The following is a 23,569-nucleotide window of genomic DNA, read 5'->3' on the forward strand; positions in this document are numbered from 1 at the left end:
TTTTTCAACATTCTGCGGGATATCTCACTACAGAATCTTCAAGTTGGTTAGGTACAATTTTTAGCTTCCACATTTTAGCCAAATGTGTTCTACTGCCCATAAGACAGGTCACCTTTCTCTAAGCTCCAGGAGCAATTTTCAGGTTCCGCTCAGAGTTTTTCAGTTTGGTTTGGGATCACATTTCTTAAACGGAACGCAAAGAGCACTGCCCATAAAGGCAAAGTTAAGAATGTATATTCATGAAAAGGCACAGCATTTAAAAGTCAAGCAATGCATATCACTGACAAGGGCTTGCATGTAGGTTATGTGAAAATACCTACCACCTACATACCAATACGTAAAAAGACAACCCAGTAGAAACATGGACAAGAGAAACAGGCAGTTGAAAAACAAAGGAAACACAATGGCCAAGAAAAAGAGAAAATATGTTCGTTAGCAATCAGGATATGGACTTTGAAATGATGAAATATTATTATACCCGCTCTATAAAGACTAATATTAAACAGACTGACAAAGGGTACAAAGTTTCAATTAGGCAAGATGAGAAAATCTTACAGATCTGCTGTATAGCCTATAGTGCCTATAGTGAATAATACTGTACTGTGTACTTCAAATTTTTCTAAAAGAGAGTAGATCTCTTATTAAGTATTTTTAATATAAATGCAGAATGAGAGAACAAACATCTGGAGGAGATGGATATGTTTTCGGCATTGATTGTGCTGATAGATTCATGGTTGTACAAGGTTTGACAATTAAGTTTGAGAACTTGTGGCAACCTTTTTTGATATCAGAGGGACTTTTCATTATGGATTTGTACCAACTGGACAAACAGTTAACCAAAGTTACTATTTGGAACTGATGAAAAGGCTGAGTGAAAAAGTTAGTGACCTGAAATTTTCGCCAACAATTCATGGCTCTTACATCACGACAATGCACCAGCTCACACTGCACTGTCTGTGAGGGAGTTTTAGCCAGTAAACAAATAACTGTATTGGAACACCCTCCCTACTCACCTGATCTGGCCCCCAGTGACTTCTTTCTTTACCCGAAGATAAAGGAAATACTGAAAGGAAGACATTTTGATGACATTCAGGACATCAAGGGTAATACGACGACAGCTCTGATGGCCATTCCAGAAAAAGAGTTCCAAAATTGCTTTGAAGGGTAGACTAAGTGCTGGCATCAGTGCATAGCTTCCCAAGGGGAGTGCTTTGAAGGTGACCATAGTGATATTCAGTAATGAAGTATGTAGCACTTTTCTAGGATGAGTTCGCGAACTTAATTGTCTGAGCTTGTATACTTATCTCCAAATTTGTCAAGTTCTATACATTAAATATGTACATCTTTTTGTATATCAGTTAAATTTCAAAAGACATGATTTAAAAAACTTGAATGAGAGTTGTTATTTAAAAAAATGCCAACACACAACTGTTGTTCAATAGATATAAATTTTCTTTTTCGGGTTCTATTTCTTGATTTAAAAAAAAATGTTACTTTATTGCAAAGCAATATTAAAGTAACAACAGGAATGTCAAAATTAGAGATGTAAATTGTCTACAAATCCCTGTGATAATCAAACAAATGTTAACTTTTCACTAAAACAAAAACAGACTGACAATAACAACTGACAAAGCAGAGCAAAACAAGAGTCGTACAGAGTGGAGGGAACATAATTCCTTAAGCTAGTTTTGAAAGGTTCTGCATCATCCATGGACGTTGAAGATCCTCTTATCCTACTATCAACCAGAAGTATAGATCCCACAGAATGTTCATTGTTATGTTTAATAGCCTCAAAGGGAAACAATCCACGTGTCCGAGTGAGCTGAGATATAACTGCACACTGGCACTCTATACATCCACGAAAATGATCAGACTATAGTTACTCTAGACAACTCGGATGAAATTTATTGAGCAAAAGACGCTTAGTATTATTCCAATTATATAAAGAAAACGGAACGCAACTGAACTGTAGATGTTTAGGGGTGTATGTGTAAATAGTGAAGGCATTGAACAATGAAAGGAGGTGAGAAACAACTGAAAGGAGATGATTACTGGAAGGGCAGTGGTGGCAGGGGGCCGGGGCTGCACGGGAGAGCTGATCGGGCATCTCAGCTCCAGTCTATGCTGGCAGTTTGAAATATATGATGATGGTTATATTTAGATTATGTAGATCAGCAAACATTACAAATATGATCTTTCCCCCCATGGAGAAAGGGTCATTAAACATTTACCAGCACACCACTGCTTAAACACCATAATAATGGTTACCTTGAGGAAACAGAGGGAGTAGGTATCTGGGGACATTCATATTTGTGTGTTCTCAGGTGCTGGAACTTAGTGGGCTTATTAGCCAGAGCTTTAGCTGTATTTTCCATATGTGTTATATATCAGAATACTATTTTTTTCAAAGATCTAAAGGAAATGCAATAAGCCAGGAAACTAAATAAAAATATAAAATTTGAAAAATAAAAGACAGAGGTGTCCCTTGGGCAGATGAAATGTTTGAGTAATTTGACAAAAAAGAAACAATTGAAAGACTCTTCCAATTAATAAGTTCAATAAGGTATCCAGACGCAAGATCAATGTACAATACTTGCATATTTTCTCACCCAGCAGCAATAAACAATTAGAAAAGGCAACGAAAATAAGTGCCTTAGTAAATAAATATATTACGTACATACATAAAATCTAGCAAGCATTGCACTATGCTATCCCAATGAGAAGAAAACTATACAACTTTAGTAAAAGTGACCTAAATAAGGAGAAAGAAAATGTATGCCTTTAGATCAGAATGCTCACTATTTTATCTATGTCTATTATCTCACCAAACTGTATATTCAAAGCCATCCCAATAACTATCAAAATAGATTATGTTTGAATATTTTCAGTTGGTTACAAAGTCCAAAACCTGAAGAACAGTAAATATAATTTGAAAGGCATAAAGAACAGAGGAGACGCGTGCTATCAGACATCTTCACATTTCATGAAGTAATATTAAAGCAGGCATTGTCGTGATGGTGAAGGAGAGACAAACAGATCAACCAAATAGATATGAGAGTCAAGAAAAAGATTTCTCCTCATTTCAGCTTTCCTGAGGCAGATTCAACAAGCGCACATCCTCACCTGCTGGATGGAAGATAGGGCGAGGGCACAGGTGACCTAGAAGACTAATACTATCTCCATCTTCAACTTTCCACTTCCCAGCATCCACTACCTGACTCCAATTCAATATTTATTCACTGAAGAAATTGAAAATGAAACACACACACACCTCCTTCATACATACATAATTAAAAGAATATAATATAAAGCAACAGCTGGGATGTTTCTATCACCAAGTTGGGAAAAGAAAATGTTCAGACTGGCTATTCTGATACAAACGAGTCACTGTAAACAGGAAAGCACTTTTTAGAAGTCAATGCGGCAGTAACTAACAAAATTTTTAGGCAAGTTCTTTCCACGATGATACCGCTTCTAAAAATCTCTCCAAAGTCCTGTCCACAGGTGTGCACAGACGATCACGCACCATCATCATTATCTCAAAAATAAAGAACAACACTTGTGAACACTAACGGTAATATGTTATCATGCGTGTTGTACTTGGAGGTAGGCACTGTGATTTCCTCATTACATAGACAAGGAAACTGAGGCACAGAAATCACATGACTTGCCTCAAAGTTACACAAGGGTTACTATAGCACCGTGTAAAACACAGAAATGCTGGAAACAGCCTAAATGTCCATTTACAGAGACGTGGTTAAAAAATGTCTTTACGCCAGAATTCCACAAAGCATTTACAACTGAATAGACTGACCTAAGATAACAGGCTGGAGAAAAACGTTTATAATATGATCCCATTTAGGACGTGTGTGTTATTTCATTTTTTAAAAATGCATACGCCTCGAAATTAAGATAATGGCTATTTTTCACTTTTGTTGGGTTTTTTTCCTGTATTTCTACATTTTAATAATGGCCTAGAGTGGTTTTTGTTATAAAAAAAAATACCTTAAATACCTTTTAAAATGATCTTTTCTCCAATTAGCCTTTTTTCTAGCTAGGATACCAATTAATCATTCTTGATGTTCATGTTTATTCTTATAAGAACCCTATAATCCTGAAAAAAAATATTTATACAAATCAATTTCTCAAAATCTTATTTCTCAAGTACCCAAGAGTGGCTTTTTTAAAGGAAAACTGTTGTAAATATTCTTATAAAAATTTTCACTACTCACCTTGATTAAATAATTGTCTTGTTAAATCAGTGATAATATACCCAGTATTGGGGAAAACTTAGGGAAACATTGTCAGTGGGTGTAAATCGGGAAGCCCTATCTGGATGGCAAGTTGCCAACAATAATTAAAATGTAAAATACCCATATCTTACTAGTCAACAATTATACTGCTTGAAACTATTATTAATGAATCTCGCAAGAATGTGCTTTTATAGCATTGTTCTTGCTAATGGAAATTCTCTGAAATAAAATATTCATCAACAGAAGACATATATAAACTGGAGTTTATATTCCTCAGAAATAGTAAGAAGTAGTTAAAAAGAACAAGCTGTATTTATGGGTGTCGATGTGGGAAAGGTGTAAGTAAAATTAAAAAGGTTCAAAATAATGTATGTGATATGATCTAGTTTATGAGCATTTAAAAGAAATAGAATATACAGAGCTAAAAATGCATATAACACTGAAAACTGGTTTAAACATACTTTTTTCTGAAATTATTAATAGTGGTTTTCTTCTTTTTTTATTAAATTTGTTGGGGTGACATTGGTTGGTAAAAATTACAGAGGTTTCAAGCACGCATTTCTATAATACATCACCTATCTATTGCATTGTGTGCTCAACACCCAGAGTCAGTTCTCCTTCCATAACCATATATGTGACCCCTTTGACCCTCTTCTTTATGGAGAGGAATGGCAAGGAGAAGAATTAGGAAGAGAAATTTCAGTATTTGTTTTCTTTTAAAACTTTATATTTTACTTATGTCTTTTTTGTGTATGCCTCTTATTTCATACCTAATAACTACAAATATTTAAGCATTTAAAAATAAAGATGGCTAAAACTGAGGGTACATATATGGCTTTGATACATCTATACATTATTCATTTATTTACATAAATATGTGACTAATGCATGTGTGTGGAGAGGTATATATATGGTGCCAAAAATATGTATACACATTTTAAGAGAACTATTAAAATTGTAACAATATATACTGATAACAAAAGATGAACACAAGTCACGTGTGACTTCTGCAATTACAAGAGGTGCTCAAAGAGGTTCCCATCAGCATCCAGACACTTCTGATTATGAGGAACCACTGCTTGTGCAACATTGACCAAAGTGTCCACTTGTACACATTTTTGGGGCACCCTTGGTATTTATGAAAATTATGTACAGGTAATCACATATATGTAAGGATGTGTGCACATACATATGTATGAGATACAAAGAAATCTCTCATTGAATTAATTATGTCACCAGTCCATATTTAATGCAAACTTTTTCCCTACAAAGAACTGGTTTTCATGTAGTCTCCTTCCAAGACAAAGCAAGTCTAGTTCTGTATGGGGGAAAGTATGTGGATGAATGTGCTAAGGGTTAAAATATAATGGAAATTAATTATTATCTCCCCTACATTTTATGAATCTGGACATTTTCTCGCTTGAGAACACATGATGAGCTGAATATATGGTATACAATCCCGTTTCAGAGAAATAAAGCATCTTAGATCATATTCTTTTTAATTCCTTGAAGTATAATGGATAATAAATTATTTAGTTTAATTAAAACCTCTTTATCAGATGGGCATGTACCCATGACACTGTAATGCACCACTGCTATCATTTCCATTACTCTTCTCATTTTATTCACGGATTCCTTTAATCACATTTCAAATTACATCTATTTCCACCAAGTCATACTATAAACCCATCAGAAATGTGTGCCTACTCCTTCACCTTCGGCATTAAAAATCCCTCTTTTCTGTTGGTTTTAAAATTCATCCTTTTCTCTTTGTGTTTGAATGGAGAAACCGAGAAACACTAAAATAAGGTATTTAAGGGGTTCAGAGTAGACTGGCCTGGCTTGAATCTCAGCTCTACATATGAGAAAATTACTTCTCTGAGATTCAGTTTCTTTTCTCATCTATAACATGGGAATAGTCATTTTTAAATACAATGAGGTAATGCATGCAAAATAGCCCATTTCCTGGCACCTGGCAAAAAATACATTTGATATAATTACTTTCATCAAACTTTACTATCTTAAAATATATTTTCATTTTGGACTTGGAAGGACAGAGGGATGCTATGACGCAAACACTAACACTTCAGGCTGAGAATCTCGAGGGTCTCTGAGAACATGACTGGGATGGTGGAATTAAAGCTTAATTTCCTTTGAGCATGAGGATTGTCTGAATTGTCAAGAGTTCTGCTTCCCCTCTCTGTTCCCTCCCCTGACATGCTCATTAGAGTCTCAATTTTAATATTATTTTTAATTGCCTCGGTTTTGAAATGTTGCCTGATTCTTACACTCTATTGAAGTATTATAGGAAAGACAAAGAAATTAATAGGACCGAGGGTATATAAGAATCTATAAATGCCATAAATGAGCATTTTACTAAAGATTTTGTGGGGAGGCAGGGAAAAGAATTACAATACATACTACTATGTTTCCAGGAAAATAAGACCTAGCCGGACAATCAGCTCTACTGCACCTTTTAGAGAACAAATTAATATAAGACCTTGTATTATATTATTATATTATGTTACGTTATATTATATTATATACCGGGTCTTATTTTACTATAAGATCCGGTCTTACATTAATTTTTGCTCCAAAAGATGCATTAGAGCTGATGGTCTGGCTAGGTCTTATTTTCGGGGAAACACAGTACAAGGCCCAAAAGATTACTGAATTCCTCCTAAAAATGTACCTTCTTCCCCACAGGTTTTCTTCATCTCTGTTCTTTCCCTTCCTAATATAGTCTAGAAAAAAGAAACCTGTTCATCTTAGCTCTTTGGTTCCCTATTGAGCTAAACAAAGTTTGATCACTGGGCTCCAATCACAGCAACAATAGTGGGCCGCTGCCTTCCTGCCTATCCCTGGGTGTAGAGCTGACTTGTCTATTCTTTCCTCTTTTTTCTTAGGGCAACGCCATCCTAGGTGTCTTTTCCCGTGTTCACAAAAATTTGAATATTAAAAAATTCACTCTCCCTCACAGTCAAGTAGTCTCACAGTCAAATACTTGACAACCTTCATAGGAGGTGAGAAGAGTAATTAATTGCAGACAATATGCTGTTAGTACCAATGATGATGATGACGGTGGTGATGGGGGTAAATAAAGCAGACAGAAAAGAAGATCAGGAAGGTGAGCGTGATATAGACACAGTCTCTCTTAAACTTCACGACAATTGTATGAGGATGGACCATTGCTGAATCCACCGAGTGGGGAGCCAAGGCTTAGAGATGAAATCACCTGCACTAATTCACGTAGCCAGTGTTGTGTCTAAGGTGTGAGCCAGTCCAAAGCCTGGGCTCTTAACAAAATCACATGTTCTACTGACTCCTTGAAATGCAGACAAAGAAACAAGAACTCATAGACACACACAACAGTTTAGTGGTTACCAAAGGGTAAGAGGGGTGGAGGTGTGGCAGGAAAGGGAAAAGGGGGTCAAATATATGGTGATGGAAGAACTGACTCTGGGTGGTGAACACACAATGCAGCACATAGTAGATGTATTATAGAAATGTACATTTGAAGCCTATATAATTTTAATAACCAATGTCACCCCGATAAATTTAATTTAAAAATGCAAACAATAGCAAAAAATAAAGTAAAATAAAAGACATTCACTGGAAATGGTTTCCATTGGCTTCACTTCTACTCTGCTCAATAAACATATTTTGTGTACTTATGATATGTCAGATACTAAGTTCAGCATTAAAAAATTTTGAAGAAAAAAAACCTAGATCTTATTTATGTTTTTCTCTTCTATCCTGCTTACCTGTCTTGTTTTAGCAACATGTTGCTTCATCTTATTTCTCATGATGAATTATTTTATTTTTTTGTTCTTGTTACTGTTTTCATGACAGAAAAGAATGGAGATGGTAAAAATCAGATATCAATGCTTATTTTTTCATCATAAATGAACTCAACTTTGCCCACTTACCCTTAAAGCCCCTTCTCCTCCCCAGAGTCAACGCGCAATTTCAAGTGGATCAGTTTGCTCTGAAAAGACGAAGATAAGCTTTCTGAGCCATCATGACCATGACAGTGAAAATATATGCTATTCTCACTATGGTTTTCCAGAGATGGTGGAGGTGGGTTAGACCCAACTACCTACATGTGAAATTCTAATGCATGTGAACAACTCTGGGGGAAAAAAATAAAGGAACATCATAGGCCTTTGCATGCCATTTATAAAGCCAGATTACTTATCTAATTCTATCCTTGCACCAACCCTGTAAAATAGGTATGTTATCTTCTTTGTTTACATATGAAAACAGAACAGAGGGATGAAACGAATGGACTAAAGATCTCAGAGCTAGAAAGCGGTAGAATGTGGGACTCAAGCCAGATTTTCTCTTTCTACCTCATCGTTTACAGCCTCTCTTGACAAAGAACCTTGTCTGTATACCATAAAATTCTGCACAAATAGTAGATGGTATTACTTGTACGCATAGTAGAAATTCTTTACATAATCAAATTGTCAATTAAGCATTCCCATTCCCCCAAAGGAACACCCTTTCAGCTTCTGGCTTGTGACACAGGCCACGGCTGTTTAACAGGCCATGGCTGTTTTGTTTGCACTGGGTGTACCCTGTACCCAGTCAAGCAGCAGCGGCTCAGTAAAGATTTACCAAAAAAGTTTCAGGGATGAAAGAACGATGGATGAATAGCACATGTTTAAGTCATTAGCTATATTCACTTTAGCATGAATTAATTCCAATTATTTCCTTGAATCCCTTTACATTTTCAGGTTTTGAAAATTGAAAGGAGAGAGATAAAAACAAAACAACAAAAATATGAGTTAGAGAAGTGTCAACTGGGAGTATCATGGAGGTTTCCAGAGCAGCATCGTGGGCTATATATTCTCAAAGAACAAAAACCATAAGCCGAAACCAAAAACGTAACAAATAAAGACACAATAAAGGGCATAGGGGTATGGGGAAACGGTGAACACCAATGCCATAAGTGGGAACACTGGGTATTTGGCCAACAGCAAGTTGATGGAAGAATACACAAAAGCTCAAGATTAAGCTGGGGAACCTGAAAGTGTTTTGTTTTATTTTTTTTTTTCTTTGTGTGTTTGTTTTTAAAGTTCACCTGAGTAAAGACTCCTGTTTTCTGTTAAGAACACATGAAAATCCTCTTTAAAAAAAAAACACACATCCTTGATCTAAGCCCAAAGCTTCCCACAGTTTAAGATCAAATATGTATGAGTTTTGAATCAAAGATCACAAAATATGAAAAAAAAAAAACCATAAGAGTAAATGTCAGTACAAGCAAAAAAAAAAAAAAAAACAGCAGAATTAGGCTCAAGTACTTCACATAATAGAATTATAAAATGTATCATAACATAACTTGGCAAAAAGCTTAAAGATATGGAATCATAGAAAGAAAAAGTGCATTCAGCAAGATAATCAAATGTAGCTAAGCAGAGTCAGAATAGAGAGGAAGAAAATAAAGCTTTCATAAATTGAAAAAAAGTCATTGAAATGGACTTATTTTTATTTAAAAAGGGAGTGGTTACACCGCAAATTAGGCATAACTGGGGAAAAAAAGGATTTGTGAACAGGAAAATCTGAAATAATCATTCAAAATACAGGCCAGAGGTGAAAATTATGAAATAGAAGTAAAGAGATATGGAGGAATACAAAAAGACAGAATTGAGGGAAGTTATGTAAAAATATTTTGGGAGATAATGACTATACCCTCAAGCCAAAGAAAGATATCAGAGCAAATAAATGAAAAGAAATCCCATATAGACACAGTGTTGGAAACCTAGAAAAGACTAAAAGATGGAGATCTTATTAGCAGTCAGAGTAAAAAGATCCAAATCAAGAAAACACTTATTCTGACTGTTTCTCTACAGCAAAAAGAATCTAACAAAGAACTAAAACTAACACTCGACTGAGATAGCTCATACCGTTGGAAACGTATTTCAAGAACAGAAGGTGAAATAAAGTCATTCTTATATAAATAAAAACAAGGAACAAAAACAAACAAGGAACAAAAACAAAACCACATCATATTACGTTTTCAACATCTCCCAGAAAGGTCTGAGGTACAAGAAGAATTAATGGGAAAATTGATAAAGGTAGATATATCTAAATAAACACTGTCAATATAAAAGTATTAGTAATAATAATGTTTAATTTGTTGGGTTAAATAATGAAAATAATATACTGAACAAAGGCGTATTTTTATGATGATATCATCAGAGTTTAAATATTACAGATTCATTTAATTACTTGGGAGAGAGTATAACATTAAATTTAGAATAGGAACAGAATATATCATTTCCAATATGGAAGACACAAAAAAACATTGGAATAGTCATACAGAAGAATAATGAAACAATTTTGGTAAAAGTAGGAGCAAGGAAAAAGAAGCCGCTTTAAAAATTGGGACCAGACACGAAGTCAAAGATCACTATGATAGAAACAAGTCCATATATATCAAAAGTTACCAAAATGTATAGGAAATAATTATAAATACCAAAACAACAACAACAGAGCTATGACCAAAACTCGATTCTGCCAAGGGCTCATGGTATTTAAGGAGAAATTCTTTCCAAGTGTTTATTGATGGCACACAACGAAAACTGTGGTTCAAGTCCCCCCAAACAACAAGAAAAACTACCTTTGATGTAACCTTTATTTTGGAACAGGTGTTGCGTTTTCTGCTTCATTGAAACGTTAATCTCACAACTCTGACTCACATACCCATATTACAGACCAGACAACTAAGGCACAGACCCAGGAAACATACCCAAGATTCCACCTCCGGGGGTTTAAACCTACAGTCTGACCCCAGTGCCTGCCCGACTACTCCAACTTCATTGTGTGTGGCTGCTGGAAGTTCAAAGCCAGTCCATGCCCACAGGGAAGGATGGTGGGATGGAATCAGAAATGCCCCTTCTTGATTCAATTCAGAAACGCCACATCAAAAAAGGGGCCTTGAAACCAGCTCCCCCAGGTATGGCGACACACAAATCGCATGCCTGCCGGCGCCCACCCTGTGCCCGGCGCTGTGTAATGCACCACACTCGGGTGTCACTTACAGCCTCTGCTGAGCATCTACACGAAGCCACATTTCTCTCCGCGTAAGAGGATTCCCTAGTGTGCTTGGCAGAAATCCACTTTGTCTCTCTCTCTCTTTCCTCCTGAGCCCCCATTTTCAGTAGCTCGGCCCCTGCTGTTTATAAGAAGATAGTAAACATGGATAATCACAAAGTGACCCCGTCTTGGTCACCAAGCCTGGGCGAAGGCAGACACAGGGTAGGAATCACCGTCCTTAAAATTCCAGCCTATACCCAGCCACATTTGCTTCTAGGGGATCATTACCGGAGGTGGTGCTGAAACAGTGCAGCTTAACCGACTTCATTTTCAGAGCACCACAAGGTTTTGTCTTGAACTTGGACGAGGCTGACAGGGGACTATAAGGAGAGAAATTGTTTTCAAAGAGGCATGCGAGTTTATCAATACGTTTCCTAGGACAAGCACGTTCTCATAGGTAGCAATTTAGACAGGGTGGGGCAAAAGGTTGAGGGTTCAGAAAGTGAAGAGGAAAAGAATAAACAAGAAAGCAGGAATGTCATTTACATTTTTTTAAGTCACCATTTCACATTCTTTGCCTCAGATGATATGAATTGAATAGTGTCTCCATTGCAGAGGTGATTATTTCCCCCCACCCTTGGTAGACGTAAAATTCAAACAGAATTAGGGATTCATGACTGAGAAGAGCTGATGGCTTTCAATACGCCCTCTCTCCAGCCAGCCCACAAGTGTCTCTATAGGTGTTTCACATCATTCCCTTTCTCTGTCCTGTTTGTATTTCACCAGGGAACAATCACTGTTTCTGCTTCCCTCTGGCTCGTGGCTTAAAGTTTGTGGTCCAAATCTGGTTTTCCTCCCAAATTAGTCGAATTATCGCTGTCTTAAAAGGAGTTAGCTCTCCCTCTGGTCCACACAGAGCAGCGACTGAGCCTGCATCTCGGGCAGGGACTGGGTAGAATGGAAGAAATCCGCTCCTCAAAGCAGGTTTGCAATAATCTTTTGCTAAGGCCCACACTTATCATAATAATGACTGATTTCTTTAATTAGTTTTCACTGAATAATAACTGGAATGTAAATATGAGTTGTCACATATTGATCAAGTACCATCCGCCAGGTACACGCTGAACCCATTACACATTGTACTGAATCCTCACGGTCTAGGATCCTTATTTTCCCCGTGTAGAAATAGGGGAAACTGCATCTTAGAGACTTTCAGCTGTCCTTATTTGTGCAGCCCAGAGGTGGGAAATCCCGGATCTGAACTCAGAAAGGATCAGCGAGGCACCTATGCTCTTACCAGGGGAAGCAGAGGACCTGGCACGCTGGATGCCAGGTGACTTAAATAGAAGAGAGAGAAACAGGACAAAAACAGTTTTTACTGAGCACTTACTATGTGTCAGGCATTGTGCTAAGGGCTTCTGATGTGGTGTTACTGCACAAAATTACTATTGCAATTCCTCCTTGGGAGGAAGGAGTATTGTATCCATGTTTAATACATGAGCAACAGAAGGCTGTGATAGGCTGAGAAACTTGACCAAATCACATAGCTAATCAGTACTAGATGTGGAACTGAAACCTGGGTCTGCCTGATTCCAGTGTTCATTTCTCAGTAGGGTGTGGGGCAGGCAGCCTCCAACATGGCCCCCAGTGACCTTCCATCTCTGCTGCTCACACTCGTGTGTAATCCTCTCATCCTGAGTATGAACTGGACCTGCTCATTCAGTCCTGATGAATAAAACATGGCAAGAGTTATGGACTGTCACTGCAGAGACTGGCTCACGAAAGATGTGACTTTCTCTCTCTCTCTCTCTCTCTCTCTCTCTCTCTCTCTCTCTCTCTCCCTCTCTCTCCCTCTCTCTCCCTCTCAAAAGCAAGTTTCCATGTTGTGAGCAGCCCTATGGAGAGGCTGGCATGGCTGGAATCAATGACTCCAGCAGGTCTGTTTGTCTGAGACCTGCCAAGAGCCAGAAGAGTCAGCCTGGTGGTGACTTTTCCAAGACCTGACAACTGAGGGAACTTGGAACAGATCTTCCCCCAGTCCAGTCTTAGAAAATCTGTAGCCCCCGCTGCCTTCTGAGAGACTCTGAAGTAGAGACACCTAGCTAAGCTGTGCTTCAGTGTCCGGTCTAGAGAATCTGTGCAATAATGGACATTTGTCACGTTAAGCTGCACATTTCAACATGGAGGCAATAGGTAGCTAATCCACGTGATAAGAGTGGGGAAGGATAGGCCGGGGACAGGCAATGTATTCTAGAAGACCACCCTTTACTGGAAGCTCTGTGGTGAATCCCCTCGGGAACAAGTCCAGCTTTAAATGACCGAGACACCCAATAATCAGATGCATGGATGAATACTGTATATTCATTGTTAGAATTGCTACACTGCTGGAGGAGGTGAGATCGGGGGTCAGTCACGTTCGTCATCCTTGCATGTCAGCCGGACTTAGCCTCAGAGATGGATGTTCTGGATTTTGGAGAGGAGGTGTCAAAATTTAAACTTAAGAAATTGATCTGAACTACCGCAAGGTAGATTCTACGTCGTACAACTAACACTTAACGTTTACTGAGCAAATTTACCATAAATAATTTACTATTTGCTCAATATCAGTCCAGAAGTCAACTGCTCAAAAATTAAAATTACATTTGATGCGCTGTGCATTTTTCTAAATTTATGGCTGTTGTCCCGTCCTGCTTCGCAGCTGCAGTGTCTCTGTAAGCTGGATCCAAGCGAGTAAGACTTTTACATTATCAAGACAAGTTTGCTGTCACTTCAGAAAGGACAAATAATAAGCCGCTGATGTGACAAATAATCATCAGGGGATGGCAAGGAGATAATTAAGATCAATTTTGACAAGAATCAGATACTAACATGGTACCATTTGGAGTGTTATCTTAAATAAAGGAAAGCAAATCTTGGTGCCTGTATAAAAATGTCCAGCCAGTGGATTGCTCAGTTGGGTTCCCCCAAGAGTGTTATCTGAAGCATGTGGTCCTGTGGAATTCTGGGTAATTGCATCTAAGAGCATGGTATGTATTTTTGTAGACATATAACGGATTCCCAGACAATGTGTCAGCAGGCTTGACCACTCAGATTAAATTGGGGGTTGAAAAACAGCCATTACTCTGCGGAAATATACAGGCTCTTCTAGAGAAACCCTGAGTTGAGAAGCAGTGACGCACATACTAGATTAAAAATACTAGGTTAAGACCTGCCTCAAAAAACTACAGAAATTCTAAAATGCAGACTATTTGGCAGCCCCAAACACTGCCAGAATCTCTTCCATTTATCTTTCCTGCCAACCTCCATTTTTTTTTCCCCCTTTCAAATCCAAAGCTAAAGTAAGACATACATTTGGGGGAAAGTTGTCAAAATTCATTTTATGGAAATGTTCTACTCACGAGTATCCTTTGATCACCAGCAGCATCTTCTGAAATTGAAATTGAATAGATTATATGGTGATCCGCCTCTTCTCGCCTTCCAAGTTGGGCTAGAAATAAATCGGAAACGCATGTGAAAATACAAACTCCTTTTCGTTTGGAGCTTCCCTAACATTGGTTTGACCCCAACTTTGACCAAGAAATGTCACAAAGCCACTGGCATATGTGGCTCCTAGAATCTTCTTTAGGAAGTAGGGGCATGCTTAGCTGTAAGAAATTACATTCATAAACTGTTCATATAAAATTCATATGAAAACGATGGGCCTCTGGGACATACGAATTCCAAGACTAACTCAAGCCCAACATCTAAAGGATCAGACAGCCACCTCTGGGTTTAGGAAGCAGTTAGCAATTTGGGGGTTCGAGCAAAAGAAATAGAAATCAAAACAGATTAAGCAAAAAAAATACATTTAAATAACTGAAAAGCCTCGGTGGGTGGGCCTGCCCGTCAGCACAGTTAGACCTAAGATTCAAACGCTCTTCTCAGATCCTAATCCTCCTCCCTCTCGCCTTTCTGCTGTGTCGCATTTGCTTTCTGGCAGATTCCCTCTATCTTCTGGCTACAGGTCCTCCAGACTCACTCTCACACCTCTTAGGCTAGTAAGTGAGCATGCCTCATTCGTAGTTTCTGCAAACACCATGAGAGTTAGGCTCACGAGCTCAGCTTGTGCTCCTTGCCCATCCCCGACCAAACGGTGGGAGTCTGGATGAGCATATGCTGACTGGCGAGCTGTGGTCATGTACCCACCCCTTGAGATTGGGAGAGAATAGCAGCGCCAGTCACACAGGAATTATATGGAGTGGGACTGGGGACAGGTGGGTCTACAGAGGAAAACTGAAAGGGTGCTCTAGAACAGGAAATAAAATCTGAGCAGGAAAAAGCAATAGATGTCCACTACACTGCACCGCAACCTGACCGTCTACCGTGTTTCCCCGAAAGTAAGACCTAGCCAGACAATCAGCTCGCACGCATGTTTTGGAGCAAAAATTAACATAAGACCTACAATATTGTCAGGTCTTATGTTACTATATTGTAGTAACATAAGACTGGGTCTTATGTTAATTTTTGCTCCAAAAGATGCATTAGAGTTGATTGTCCAGCTAGGTCTTATTTTCGGGAAAACACGGTATTAAGCAGTGTGCATCCTTTTATAAAGCCAAAGCGTATTTTAAACTCCTCACTGGGTTTGAAAATTGTGTGATTCCCGCCCCCCCTCCTTTTATCAAAAGTGATGACAAACTCCAAATTAAGAAAAATAATTGGTAAACATTTATCACAGATGGCAAATTGTGTTCTAAGTGGAGCCTGGCACGATTTTTATTGCCAACATACATAATGCCAAAAACTGGACAAATCACTTACACTGATTCCTAGCACCCATCTGATTGGCAGTGAAAAACAATTGAACCAGAATCTGTGATATGCCTGAGGAACTATTCTGTAGGGGGGGAAAAAAAGAATCAAATGAATTTTCTAAAATTGGAGCTATGTGGCTAGAATACAGCCATGGTGTATATAGTAAACACAAAAGTTCCCTTTCCAGAAATATTCTTCTATAATCTCTGGTGCCTGGCTTCAGGTTACTTGGGGCTGATAGCACAGGCGACATCTAGGTTTCCTCAAAGCTCAAACACAGTTCACATTCTGAAACAAAACCTCCACGGCATAACAAAATTTCTCTGCAACAGCCATTGTAGACAATTCATTTGATTTATGTGGAGGCTTCTAAGCTGAATAATTGGTCCATTCTCCAAAATGAACAGTAGAAAGACCATTGGCAAAGGATGGTGACAAGTTCTGCCATGTCTTCTTGGTCATGTCTATAATTTAACACCCATCTGCGAAAACAATTACAACTGCAAATTAACAGATGGCCCTGTCCCTGGATAGAGAAAAGAGTGACTCATACTGAAAATGACAGTTTTATAAAATAATTATGTGCAAAACATGAACTTCAGAAAAGTTAATATACATGATCTTTTTTCAGATCTTAAATCCACGCTGACATGAGGCAATCATTATTTATTGAGTACCTACTGTGCGCCAAACCCTAATAAGACAGACTTGGAAAAAACCAATAGCCAAATAAATACCACAGTAACTTCGGTTAGTGGTAAGTGCTCTGAAGAAAAACGCGCAGGTTAGTGTGAAAGCGAGGTAGTGTGTGGGGGAGGAGCGGTGGAGGAGAGATTTTTCGAAAGCAGAATTGGTAAATAGGGACTGGAATGAAGGGAGGGCATAACCAAGAGAAGGTTCTGGAAATCATTTTAAGAAGAGGAAAGAGCAAATGCCAAGGCCTGTGTTTCATTCCTTTTTCTTTTCTTTTCTTTTCTTTTTCACTGAAAACTTTAAACTGAGTTTTTTCCCTTTCTTCACATAAGTGGGTCACATTTGTCAGTCTGTAAATGGTTTCCCTTCTTCAACAGAATGTTAACTCCTTGAGGTCGTGGATTCCTTTCTACGGTCTGCTAACTGCTATGTCCCCAGACTTGTGAGGCGCTCAGCACACAGTGGGGATTCATGTGTTTATTGATTCAATAGATTTTTAGTGTCAAATATGGCAAAGTGGCTAAAAAACCGAAACTGTTTTGTGGTGCAAATTCAAGGCTGTTGAACAGACAAAGGGTAAAATATAAAGACATCGAGTCAGCGCTGTCAGCTTTGTTTAGTTACATACGGCAGGGCTTTTAATCCCATTCCTGATGCCCAGTACAGCTCTGGGGGGTGATTGGAGGTGAGCAGAGAGGCCCCACATGCACTTGACATAAATCCACAATGATATAACGTTCCCACCTCTAAGCACTCGCTACAATCCACGACTTTCGTTTTGTAACTGCATTTCACTATTTGAGATCTCGCAATGTATTCATCAACAGAAAATTGAACACTTTCTACGTACTGGACCTTTCTAAGGCCTAAAAATAACAGTTAACAAAACAGTGAGGGCAGGGGTAACCCTGAACTCAGGGAGTCTACATTTTGATGCAAAAATGGCATTGAATGTTTTGCAGATTGGCAGATGTGACCCCAATCTATGCATGGGAGAAGCCAGAGCATGTTCTTCCTGTTTTGCCCTGGGGGCCCCCCTGGTACCCCCACTGTCACTGTCACACACTCCTGAGGCTGAGCTGGTGTTCTCTCCCTTTAATACCCAGACTTAAGTCAACATCTAGAAAACGCTGCATTAACAATTGATGCTTTTAGGTCTTAGGTTAGGTTCCTTGAAGATGTGTGGGAAAGCGACGTATTAAAAGAAAAAAAGAGTTCCTGGACCAGTAGAGAAGTGAGGAGGCTGGGTTGGGAATGGAAAGAGCCAAAAAATGGGGCAAGATCAGGCAAAGTCCCATGGAAGGCAATCTTTGTTCAGTCCCGCAGGGGAATCTGAACTCAGGTCACACCTAAGTCACTGCAAAGGGGACAAGGCAGCCCAACCCCCACACCCCCAGTTATGGTTGAGGGTGAATCCCTGTATTTGGGCAGAGCAGAAGCTTGAGGATGGGAAGTGGGTATGCGGGGACACAGTTCAGAAACCTAAGAGGTTATGTGCAGAGTACTGACCGCAGGTCTGCCAGCAGTGGTTTGCAAAGTGTGGTTCCTGGACCAACAGCGTCCAATATCACTGGTCAGAAATGCAAATTATGGGGACCAAGTCCTCCTGGTGACTCTGATGGCCGTTCACATTTGAGAACTCCCGAGCTACAGGAATGGTCACAGGCTTCAGGATCTCCTTGATCGTGAACCCCACTTAGCTCCCACAGGGCCCCGTCTTCATCATGGGGGAATCAAGCAGAATCATGCCCCATGGAACCTGGACAACGTGTCCCCTTCCTGCTTCCCAGTGTCCAAGCAAACCAGACTCACTAAGTCAACCCGTCTCTAATTTAATACCTTTTATTCCGGGTATTTCTGATGCGAAGGATACCTAGTCAGAAAGAGCACAATGGGCCTCTATTTCCTTCCGAGTTAAAACAGCATCTCTGTGAATATTGATCCATTTTCCCTGCTCATTACAATAAAATACTGTGTCTCAGTCCAATGCAGAATTTTAGAATGACGATTCTCTAAGAGATCACAAAAACGCCCTCTATTCCCCTTCTGAAATCTTGGTCATTCCATGAGTAGCTCTAGAGCTCGGAGTTTAAAAGTTATTGTCAGTTGCAAACACAGGAAGAAAGTTTTCATTTCCTTGAAATGTCTGGGCTCCTTAGAGATAGTTCTCCTGGTAATGAAAACCATGTTGCAAAGCAGTATAACGTGGGAATGAATGGGAAGGCCGACCCTCAGACTACCTGGGTTTGGATCGTGTCTGCCACTTACAGACACGGGGAACTGGGGCTAGTTACTGAACTTCTCCAGACTTCATTTTCCTTAGAGAAGGGGAAAATCAAAAGACCTACCTAGCAGGGTTGTGAGAAAACCTATGGGAGACCATCTTGAAAAGTCCAAACCGAGATCACTGTAAATATCCTAAATGTGATTGGTTGCTGTCTTCAGTATTATCATTAATATTGGCATGTGCAGGGTAAATTACAGTTACCTTCACACAAGGAAAATGCATTAATATCTGTCCCCTAGCAGTTGATGAAATGGTGATGGTGAGTCCTTTAACAGTGATTGCTCAGCGACTTGTCTCAGAAAGTCTTTTATGCCCCTTCCCTCAACTCTCATGACATAGAAAAAAACGAGAAAAGATTTGCAGCAAGTCAATTCCTAAATTAATTCCTTCAGATAATCCCTTCCAATTACCTGTGCTTAGTCGGTTAGGCTCCACATCCCAAAGCTTTACCATTTTAGAAAACAAGGCCCCCAACTCTTCTGGGGGAGGGAGAGAAACCAGAAGAGCAACCGTTTGCCCTTGGTCGTCAGGGGCCACCGTCATTGATCAAAGGAACTATGTTCAATGTCTAACTCAAAATCGGGTCAACACCGTCTCTCCAGCCCACAGTTCTGAGCCCTCGAGGAGGTAACAACAGGGATAAACGGTGCATGTCACATTTGCTGTTAAAACTGGAAGGATTCTTGAGCTTAACCCAGATGTCAGATCTGGTAATGAAGGAAAAAAGCTCATTTTAACACTTTCCTGATGAGCGTGGGAAACAGGACTGGGTCGTTGAGTGGCATTGTTGCGTCAGCTTATGCTACATATGACCCCTGTGGTTTCTCCATTCATGGGTTTGCTATTACGCAGGCTTTGATCTAGAGTGGACTTGTCACTGTTTTCCAGAGCAGGAAGCCTCCGTGGCTTTGTGACAGCCCAGCCTATCCATAACGCATTTAACATTATTTCACCACTGACACCTCTACCCGTATTATAATTTCACGGACTAATGATTTTCCTCCTCTAAAAATAAGGCACCCTACTTCGAATTACACCTTTAAGATGACAGTAATCCAGTGACCACTTCTAGGAACCCCGATTTGTAGGACAACATAACCTAATAATTACTATACACTTAGATATGGGGATGATGAGAGGAAATGCAAATGCCCTCATTCCTCATAGTTCAGTTCCAATAAAAGTTGACACAGATTAAAGGTGAGCCTGAAAGGAAAGCAATTTGGGCCTTTTATCTCAGATAAGCTTTTGTCTAGTGGGAGAGAAAAAAATTACCTGGAAGCTTCAAAAATTAAGAAAATCTTATTTAACATATATTGCATCAAAGTTCTTTTCCCCTCCCCGTTTCCCTTAAAAATAACCCAGATGAATCATTTTTCCCACATTATAAAATCTAAAATGACTTCAAACAAGGCAGTCGATTTTTCTCTTTTTCTCCGCCTTCTACCACTATTTTGCGTAAGCTAGCATTCATTGTAAGGTGCTTTGCCTTATCTCCTCAAGAAAGAGATGAGGAAGGTCTTATTTTTTTATTATTCTACTTGTTTCTATTCTTTCTCCCCCCACCCCATACAGCACATGGCGGTTTTCTTTGCCGGGAGGAGCTGGGAAGGCTAGACGCCCGGTAGCTCACCATGTCTGCTTAAATTGCCTGGGCTCACTAGCTGAGAGCAAGCACAGACGTCGTTCACTGAGACTGAAAGCTTCACTCCAAGAAATCCCTTCCATTTAAATTGCTGAGACGAGACAGGGGTGTGGGATGGAGATAGAGGGGGTGGAAGGGGGAGAGAGAGAGAGAGGGAGAGGGAGGGAGAGGAAGAGAGAGAGAGAGCTGTCAAAGCATAAAATGTATTTGACTAAAATACGAGGCAGTGTTTTATATGACAGTAAAATTATATCCTGGGCTGCTTCCCGGAGGACAGTTCACTTAGAAATAGTGCTGCAGAGCCAGTCAGCAGGAAAAATATTTCCATCTTCATTTGAAAGATTAGCACCTTGCTCCTTTTTGTTACCAAATTAGAAATAAAACCCTTTTCCCTGGTTTGCATAAGGCACAAAGGAGGAGACATGTGATTTTTCTGTGCTGGATCCTCCTGGCACTAGCCGGGTCTCTAATATCAAACCAGCTCCCTCCACCGGGCTAAAAATGACCCAAATCATTGGCATGGTAGGTTTTCTATTCCTGATGTCCCTGATATCCTCTGACCTGGTTAGACTCATGTTCAGGATATGTCGAGGCTCACAGTGTCGTCAGGTGCTGATGTGTGTGTGTCGGGGGCGGGGGGGAGAGCAAAATGCCAGCCAGTGCACAAGCAAAACCATCTCCCCACAGGAAGGTGTGCTCACACAACAGTTTTGATCCTTCTCACATCTGTGTTGGTTTGTGTTACCGATAAATAGGAGGGGACACAAAAAAGCTGGAAAATGGATTTTCAAATCAAGACATAGGAACGTATCAAAGAAAAGAGAAAAACTAAGCAGAGAAAAATGGTTTAAGTGGGCTTTGAAATGTTCAGTCTCTATGTGTAATCATGCTTCCCACATAGTATTGTTGTCCAGCCTAAAAATACAGCACTTGGGTGAGCTGCTGATAGGAAAACAACCAGTAGAGGGGCTGTTACAAAGTAGGTGTGTGGGTTCATTTGTATTCCTTCAGTTTCAAATGGCAGAAACCTAATTAAACATGATTCAAGTTCCTGGGAAGTCCATGGGGTACCTTCAGGCACAGCTGAATTCTAAATATTTCTCCATCTCTTGACTCTGATTTTCCTCTATGAGGGTTTCATTCTTAGACAGATTCCCTTAATGTGATGGTAAGTTGCTCACCCACAGCTGCAGCCTTGTACCCTAAGGGCTTAGCAAAGCCTATTTGAAGGTAGAGAGTGAAGGTGGGTAGGAAAGTTATTCCTCCCTATAAATCCAGAAAAAGTCTGGAGGTGAATTCTCATTGGATCAGAAGCATATGTTAAACCAAATCTATCACTGTAACTCTGGTTTGCCGACTATCATCCCATAACCACTCCCTTAAACTGGGGACTGATGGCTCTCCCAAAATGCAGCAGACAAAGAATAAGAAGAGAGGCTGCCTCAAAGGAAAACTGGATTGCTGTGACCAGAAGACAGGGCGTGAATGCTGGACGTGACTCTACTGGAAGAAAGTTGCTGAAATGGAGGAGGAAACTCTGAGTACATCAAGGGGCATGACTGGTACATAGAACATCTGGGGTAGAAACACTGGGGTCAGGAATCAGCTGTCTGTATACAAGAGGTGAACGAAGCAGATTGGTCTGTATGGGAAAGTAATGAGAAATTAGGTTGAACTATTTAGTGTCAGGACATAAAAATGAGATTGCAGAGTCAGGATTTAACCCAATTAGCCATAGGGAACACCTATACATTTTAGCCATGGTTTCAGGTGGGAGAGAGAGGCAAGACTGAGGTTGCGTTTGAGAAAAGATTCCCCAGCAGTGAGGAAACCTGCAGTTATGTGGGTAGACGATGGATGAAGAATTTTAAAAGGATGGCAGGAAAGCCCTAGACGAAGAATCAGGAGTGTGTGGTAATTGGCTTAAAGGAGATTTGGCCAGATTTGGTGCTGAGACACATTCTAACGTGGGACCTAGAACCCCAGAGCTCCCCAAATGTCCATCACTCTACAATGGTGTCAACATCGGGAGAGTTCTTTCGGGCCCTTTGTGTATCGGTGGTCCAAAAACACACAGAAGAGCAGCGTCACTTCAGCCAAAGCTTGAGGACGGCATTGTCATTCCTCTCTACCCATCTGCACTCTCTCCGTTTGTGGAACTTACTGGGTATGTAAGGTTTTGTTGTTATCATTTGAGAAGACAGGAGAGGAGATGGAACATCTATCCCAAATGCTTAGGACACACTTAGAAGTTATGATTTAAAATTCTATTGAGGTTTTTCAATGGCTCTTATTTTTAAAACTTCTAAAGGTTTTAGATGGCTATTTAGCTGTAGAAGAACTTAGTCTCCATTGGAGCCAAGTTCCTCCCTTGAAGGTAGGAATGCCAAACCATAAAAACATCGTAATGGGATTAATTTCAGGGTTTCACCTAAGTTCTAGAAATGTGTTTTGCAAAGGTTGTTCTGCAAAATACTACTTCCCAAGGATGTGAATAAATACTATACAATCATAGAGCTCTGGGGTCAAATACTTGATTAATTCCAGTGTAAAGATTTCTGTAGAACTTTGCAAATATGAATATCCAAGTGAGGGACATGGTCTGCAGCATTTCCCGAATTATTTGTCTCCAGAATCCTTGCCTTTCATAGACCATCTCATGTAGCTAGTGTGCCACAGAATGTTCTTGGGGAAACACTCTTCTAGAATATTAGAATATTGTCATCCCCATGTGTGACAATAAATATGAAAATTACAGTAGAGAATTCAGGTACGTATTTAGAAATTATTATTTTCTCATGAGTCCTTGAGCAAGTAAAACCAAGAAAAGTTTGGAGCCGTCTCAGGTCGGCTCCA

The sequence above is a fragment of the Rhinolophus sinicus genome, linkage group LG13, assembly GCF_036562045.2.
Source record: "Rhinolophus sinicus isolate RSC01 linkage group LG13, ASM3656204v1, whole genome shotgun sequence".
Lineage (NCBI taxonomy): Eukaryota > Metazoa > Chordata > Mammalia > Chiroptera > Rhinolophidae > Rhinolophus > Rhinolophus sinicus.